The sequence below is a fragment of the Cydia strobilella genome, chromosome 4, assembly GCF_947568885.1.
Source record: "Cydia strobilella chromosome 4, ilCydStro3.1, whole genome shotgun sequence".
Lineage (NCBI taxonomy): Eukaryota > Metazoa > Arthropoda > Insecta > Lepidoptera > Tortricidae > Cydia > Cydia strobilella.
In genome coordinates, this window is record NC_086044.1 from 9,951,905 (window position 1) to 9,959,120 (window position 7,216).

Here is a 7,216-nt window from a genome sequence, read left to right on the forward strand (position 1 = left end):
TACCTACCTACGGGAACACCCAATAATTCCCAAATATGTTTTTCCGAATTTCATAAGCACGATTTTCATAATCTCGATTTTTTACAAGTCCGAAATATCAAAATTAAGTACGATTTTTAAAAACACGATGGAAGAAAATCACGAATGTTATATTTCCGAAAATTTAAAATCCGATTGTCATTTTACCGAAAGCTTAAAGTTCCGATTTAATACTTTTCCGAAAAATGTTTTTCCGAATTCTTAAATTCCGAAAAACCATTGTCCGATCGGAAATAAAATAATTCGGAATTCAGAAATTCGGTCTTTTGTAAGGTCGGAAATATGAAATTCGTGATATTCAAATGAAGACACGTTTCGTTTGAGTAATTCGGTATTCAGAAATTCGGTTTTTGGTGCCTGTTGTGCCGCATCACGTTAAATTCGGCATTCTTAAATTCGGCATAAAATATTTTTGGCATAAAAATTCGGCATAAATAAATTCGGATTCGGAGATTCGACTTCCAAGAAAACGAACTGTTGCCAGAAAAGTGGGTTAGGTTAGGTTATAACTGCGACCCCGAAATAAACGAACTCTTGCCAGAAGTGGATTATGTTAGGTTAGAACTGTTACCCCCAAGTAAACGAACTGTTGCCAGAAGTGGGTTAGGTTAGGTTTGAACTGCGACCCCCTAGAAAACGAACTGTTGTCAGAAGTGGGTTAGGTTAGGTTAGAACTGCGACCCCCAAGTAAACAAACTGTTGCCAGAAAAGTGGGTTAGGTTAAGTTAGAACTGCGACCCTCAAGAAAAAGAACTTTAACAATATATTCAGGATATCGTTATTCGGAAATTTAAAAATTGGGATATTTAAAAAAGGAATAACGTCAATTCGGAATTAAAAAATTCGGAATAATGGCAATTCTGAACTCGTGATTTCAAAAATCGTAAATTTAATTAATTTCGGCTTTTTTCACTGTCGGAATTATGTGGTTCGGAATTTAAAATTTCGGAATAATGGCAATACGGAATTCGTGATTTCAAAATTCGTAATTGTTAAATTCGGTGTTTGTCACCATCGGAATTGTTATAATCGGAATTATGTGGTTCGGAATTTACAAAATTCAGCTTTTCGGCTTTTCGGAAATATAAATCTTCGTGATTTTCATCATTCGTAATTACGACAGTCGGAATTTTGATAGGTCGAGCATTTAAAATCGGAATAATAAAATTCGGTATTTTGAAATTAGGCATAACATTTTTCGGAATTATGTAGTGTACCCCCTACCTACCTATGCCTAAGAGGCTAAGTAGTAACAAAAAGTAGGTATTACACCTACTTACATTGAACTTTACGACCATAAAAAGTGAAAAAGCATTTTTTGTACCTTTTCACCACCTCTGTTAAACCATGTTTTTTTTTAACAAAATAAGTGCAAAATTAGGTTAGAATTACAAAACCATTCGCAGACAAACCGTAAGGTTAGAGTATCCTTCCACTGCCATCTGCGACTGCCATCTAACCTTCCAACCCACAGGGGAAACTAGGCCTTAGTGGGATTAGTCCGGTTTCCTCATGATGCTTTCATTCACCGAAAAGCAACTGGTAAATGGGTTAATCAACCTTTAGAACACTGATTTCGTGTTTTAGACTCCCTGACAAAGAAAAAACTAACTTTCAAAAACCATGTTGTTTTTTTTTTTGTATACACGGGCATTATTAGATACATAAGTATTTAATTAACACATTAAAATGAACAACTTGAACAGATAAGTTATATTTTGTACGGTACAGCAGCAGAAAAATACAAAAATGGTGTATCCCTGATTTTTGTATGGGAGAAAACTTTTTTCTTAGATAAAGACTTAACAGACATTGACAGAAAATCGGGAAAACCCGGCCAGGTGCGTCGGACCACGCAAAATGGAGGAGGATTCCATACCATGTATATCCATATGAATTTCAAGCCGGGCGACGCACAGAACTCGACGCTAAGCGTGACGTGCTAAAGGCCAGACCACTTGTGGCCATCACATATAATTACATCGGAGGGGTGCTGATCTGCAGCGAGTGTGACCGCACATTTGCTGCAAAGATTGGCTATGTCAGTCACCTGAGAGCACACCAGCGACACTCAGCGGTAGAAAGCAGTCGCTGTGGCCGAAAACGGCTAGGAGATGATGATGATGATATCCATATGACAAACAAAGCAACAAAAAAGCCGAACAAAAATACCGTTTCTTCGCAGCATACACTTCAGTCCTTTTTATTAGAAAAGTAATATGTTTAGGTACCTAAAATGGTGTATCCCTGATTTTTGTATGGGAGAAAACTTTTTTCTTAGATAAAGACTTAACAGACATTGACAGAAAATCGGGAAAACCCGGCCAGGTGCGTCGGACCACGCAAAATGGAGGAGGATTCCATACCATGTATATCCATATGAATTTCAAGCCGGGCGACGCACAGAACTCGACGCTAAGCGTGACGTGCTAAAGGCCAGACCACTTGTGGCCATCACATATAATTACATCGGAGGGGTGCTGATCTGCAGCGAGTGTGACCGCACATTTGCTGCAAAGATTGGCTATGTCAGTCACCTGAGAGCACACCAGCGACACTCAGCGGTAGAAAGCAGTCGCTGTGGCCGAAAACGGCTAGGAGATGATGATGATGATATCCATATGACAAACAAAGCAACAAAAAAGCCGAACAAAAATACCGTTTCTTCGCAGCATACACTTCAGTCCTTTTTATTAGAAAAGTAATATGTTTAGGTACCTATATGTAAGTAATTTTGTTCTGTGAAACTTATAAGTATGTTGTGTTACGAGATTTACGAGTAGGTAACTTTGGCACAATGAAGCCTAGATCCCAATGAGGCCTATTAGTTTACCAGATCCTACCAACCAGGCCTACCAATTCCTCTGGGTTGGAAGGTCAGATGGCATTCGCTTTCGTAAAAAAATAGTGCCTGCGCCAATTCTTGGGATTGGTTGTCAAGCGGATCCCAGGCTCTCATAAGCAGTGGCAAAATGCTGGGATAACGCGAGGAAGGAGACTTTGGCACAATAAAGAATATTTGGCTAAATAAATCCTTATTTTATTACTCTCGTGTATTTAACCTACTCGACGAGTAGTATTTGAGTTGAATTGAGTCGTATTTTGCCACCTAGTAGCATCGAATTGGTTGTTTTATGTGGCTTTCCACAAAAGAAGGGTCCTTATGCTTTAAGTGCAATAAGGACGTTTTCATCTGAAATTCCAATATAAATTGGAAATTGAAAAGCCACATTTTTACAAGCTTTTATTTAGTTTCACCTGTCTCGTTGTCCATCTCTACCAATCAAATCTTGCAAGTTATATTGCTATATGAAGCTGAAAATTTGTATACATGTAATTTGGGTGACGATACAATATTGTTATGGTACCATCGAGCTGATCTGATGATAGAGACAGGAGGTGGTCATTGGAACCTTGTGATAAAACAATGCAACCTAATTGTGTTTGAAAAAATTGAAAGAAAAATACAGTCAGCGATAAAAGTTTGACCAACTCTATAATAAATAATAAATAAGTTTTTTTTTGACATCGTTCTGTTCACAATATGGAGAACTGGCCCCGTAGCCAATATGCCAATCGCTAACGCTACGTAGAGATCGAAACGCAACTGTCACTGTCACACTAATATGGAAGAGTGATAGAGAGACACAAAGCGATTCGATGGCGAAGCGATAGCGATTGTCACTTTATCTAGGCCGGCTGAAAATATCGCGTTATTTACGAATACGACAATACGAGTTCCACCGTGGCACCAGTGCTAAAGAAACGGCTCGCAGGATTAATGATGTGTATGGGGCAGGCACTGTAAAAGAAAATACGGTACGTTTGGTTTGGAACAAAATAGTACAGCGGTGTCAGCATGACCGCCTCTTTATCACCTGTCGCGTCATGCGTCACTTTCGCATTTACCTACTTGTTAGAACGAGACAATTATGTTGACAGACGATTAAGAGGCGGCTATGCTGACATAATAATAAAAATATTTTTTAACCCTTTGAACGCCAAGAATACCTAAATCTAATACCCAGAGCGCCAAGGACAATTGTATGTGTCATGGTGGTCGCTGTCAAAGTAACTATGATTACATAAAAAAAAGCTCGTTGCGACCGGAACCTTGGCTTTTGAGTGATGTTTAGGGATTGGATGGAAGAGTGAAAATGACATGAGGAACAGGACTTATGCCTTGGAGTAGCTATCAGTGTAACATATTTTAAAATACAGTCGATAAATTTGTGACATTTTCAACCAAAAGGTACCACATTATCGCTAGTCAATAAGGTTGATTTCAAATTGAAGCTATACGGAAATAGCGCCTTATTGACAACCGACAATAAGTACCCTTTTGATTGAAAATGGCACATTTTTCGATGTCCTCGTAGATACAATTTTTACATAATTATTTTATCGTTATCAATGGTGATAAATTTCTTCTATAAAAAGTGGGTACAATTTTTTTTTGATATATTGGGTTCTGTATCCACTTTAGTAGGAATAAAGTTTATACCGACTTTTTATAGAAAAAATGTATTTCCAATTCCATTGATAACGATAAAATAATTACGTTGACATTTTATCTACGACGTCATCAACAAATTTATCGACTGTATAAAATATGTTACACTGATAGTTACTCCATTATGAAATAAGTCCTGTTCCTTGTGTCATTTGCACTCATCCGTCCGATCCCTAGTGATGTTTATGGTTATGATTTTGACAAAGCGTTTTAAAAGTTGAACCGTTTAGGATCGATAGTTGGTTAACAAAAACCATTCTCACCTGAGAATGATGAATGATGGTTTTTGATAACCAACTATCACAACAAGGTTTTTGGTAGTAATAATGTAGTTGCTAGGATTTTTTAAAGATTTTTCATTACTTGTTTAAATAAACTTTGAAAAAGCCTGTTCAGATCTTTTATTAGTCATATTTTTATTACAATCTGCATCAAATACATAGTAATTATAGCCAAAATAGCCAAATATAACAGCAAATGGTACAAATAGTGAACGCGGAATACGGTCTCCATATTAATAGAACCAAGACCAAGCTAATGTTTGTGCAAAGGACAAGCCCGTTAATCCGAACTGGAGAACTGTCAGACCTGACACTGTACAGGATTTCATCTACCTCGGTTCACTGATCACCGCGGACGGCGATTGTGAGCGAGAGGTGATCAGAAGAGCTCAGATCGCAAAATCTGCGGTCGCGGTCTGCGGTCTGGGAGGAACAGAGGACTCAGCAAAGCAACTAAAACCAAGCTAATGCGCACCCTGGTCTTCTCTATATGGTTCGGAAACCTGGACTCTGAAAGCGAGTACTCGGAGTAAAATTGACGCATTTGAGATGTGGTGTTGGCGCAAGATATTGGGTATTCCTTGGACGGCGCGCCACACTAATGTGTTAATCCTGACGGAATTGAAAATCCAGTGCTGTTGATCAGCCATTTGCCTCCAGCGGATCCTTAGCTACTTTGGACACGTGGCCAGATGGGAGCCGGGCAACCTTCAAAAGCGTATTATGGTTGGCATGGTGGATGGAGGACGGGGTAGTGGACATCCACCAACCCACTGGGTAACGCTGTAAAGAAGGCCTGCCAGGGATCTACACAGGCGCCTATTATCAGGAAGGCGGAAAATCGTGCAGAATGGATAGCCTTGGGGTGCTCATGTGGTCGTGACCCTCAGCCATGGGGAACCGAGGAAAAAGAAGCCAAATATAACAGGTACTTATTGTATATTTAGAAGTACCTACGCAAAAAAGTTTCAACCTAATATGATCTGTCATTGAAATTAAAATACTGGCATAATAAGTAAAATAAGTACCTAATGAATGCCTAGCATTTGGCGAATGATTTCGATTTGGACGACAGCCTTTTAAAATATAACCCTGAAACTAATAGGATGCAGCTATCTCTTTGCCGCTGGCCGAGGCGCTCGTAAGTATTTAAACACACTTATTGCCAAGGCGTTATAGAGTGCGTGCTCAAATACTTTTGAGCACCTTGGCTGTTTCGATATAATATCTGATGGCGACTGTACAATCGGGTCGCGTATACACCTATAAAGAACTTTAAAATAGTTGGTGACAGGCATAGTTGGTGAAGAACTCTTCGACCTGTGTATACTGCCTATCCTAACATACGGTGCCCAAACTTGGTCATTTACAGAAGCTCAATAGTCCCGACTCAAGATTTGCCAGCGAGCAATAGATCGCAGCATGCTCGGAGTCCGTAGAACCGATCGGATAAGGAACACAAAGCTGCGGCGCTCCAAAACTGGTATCGCAGTTGTGGTTGTGAAGGCCACCAAGCTCAGGAGGGATTGGGCGGAACACATCTGTCACATGCACCCGAACAGGTGGACCAAAATAGCGACCGAATAGGTACCACAGATCACCCGAGGCAGAGGCAGTGCAAAAGGAGATGGCGAGACAACCTGGACTCATTTTGTGACGAATAGCGGGAGCAAGCACAAAGCCGTGGCGAAGACAGGGGAGGTTTTTGCCCAACAGTGGGACTCAATATAGGCCATTTATAAAAAACTTGAAATTATAACGATCGATTCCACAATATCCGTCCGTATAGGTCCGATACCTGAAATGTTCTTTCAGCAGAACTAACTGAAGGATGAATGAATGAATGATTTCATTTGATTTGAATGATTTGATTGATTTCATGGAAGATGCTCAGGTGGGCGGGAGGTGTAACCCGGTTAGACAGAATTCGTAATGCATATATACGTCGTAGCTTCAAGGTTGCACCAATCGCAGAAAAACTTACCAAAAACTGCCTTCGTTGGTATGGCCACGTTAAACGACGGGAAAACGATCCCGTAGTACAAGTAGCCCTCAATCTACCAGAGACCGCAAGAGGCCGCGGCCGCTCGCCATATACCTGGTAGACAAGTATAGAAAGAGACCTCAAGAAAGCCCAGGTGCCCCAACAGACAACCCAAGATCGTAGGACTTGGCGATGGACAGTGAGGAGACCCGACCCCAAATAATGGATCAGGAGAGGAAGAAGAAGAAGACATGTATACGTCCGATTTCATACAGGGGGCCCTAGCGCTTAAGAAAAACCGACTACATAATTATATCCTTCTTTATCTGCCTCTCTATCGCTCTAATATGCAATACGCACGCACCAGTTATTAGGGGGTATTACTGCAATGTTCTGCCG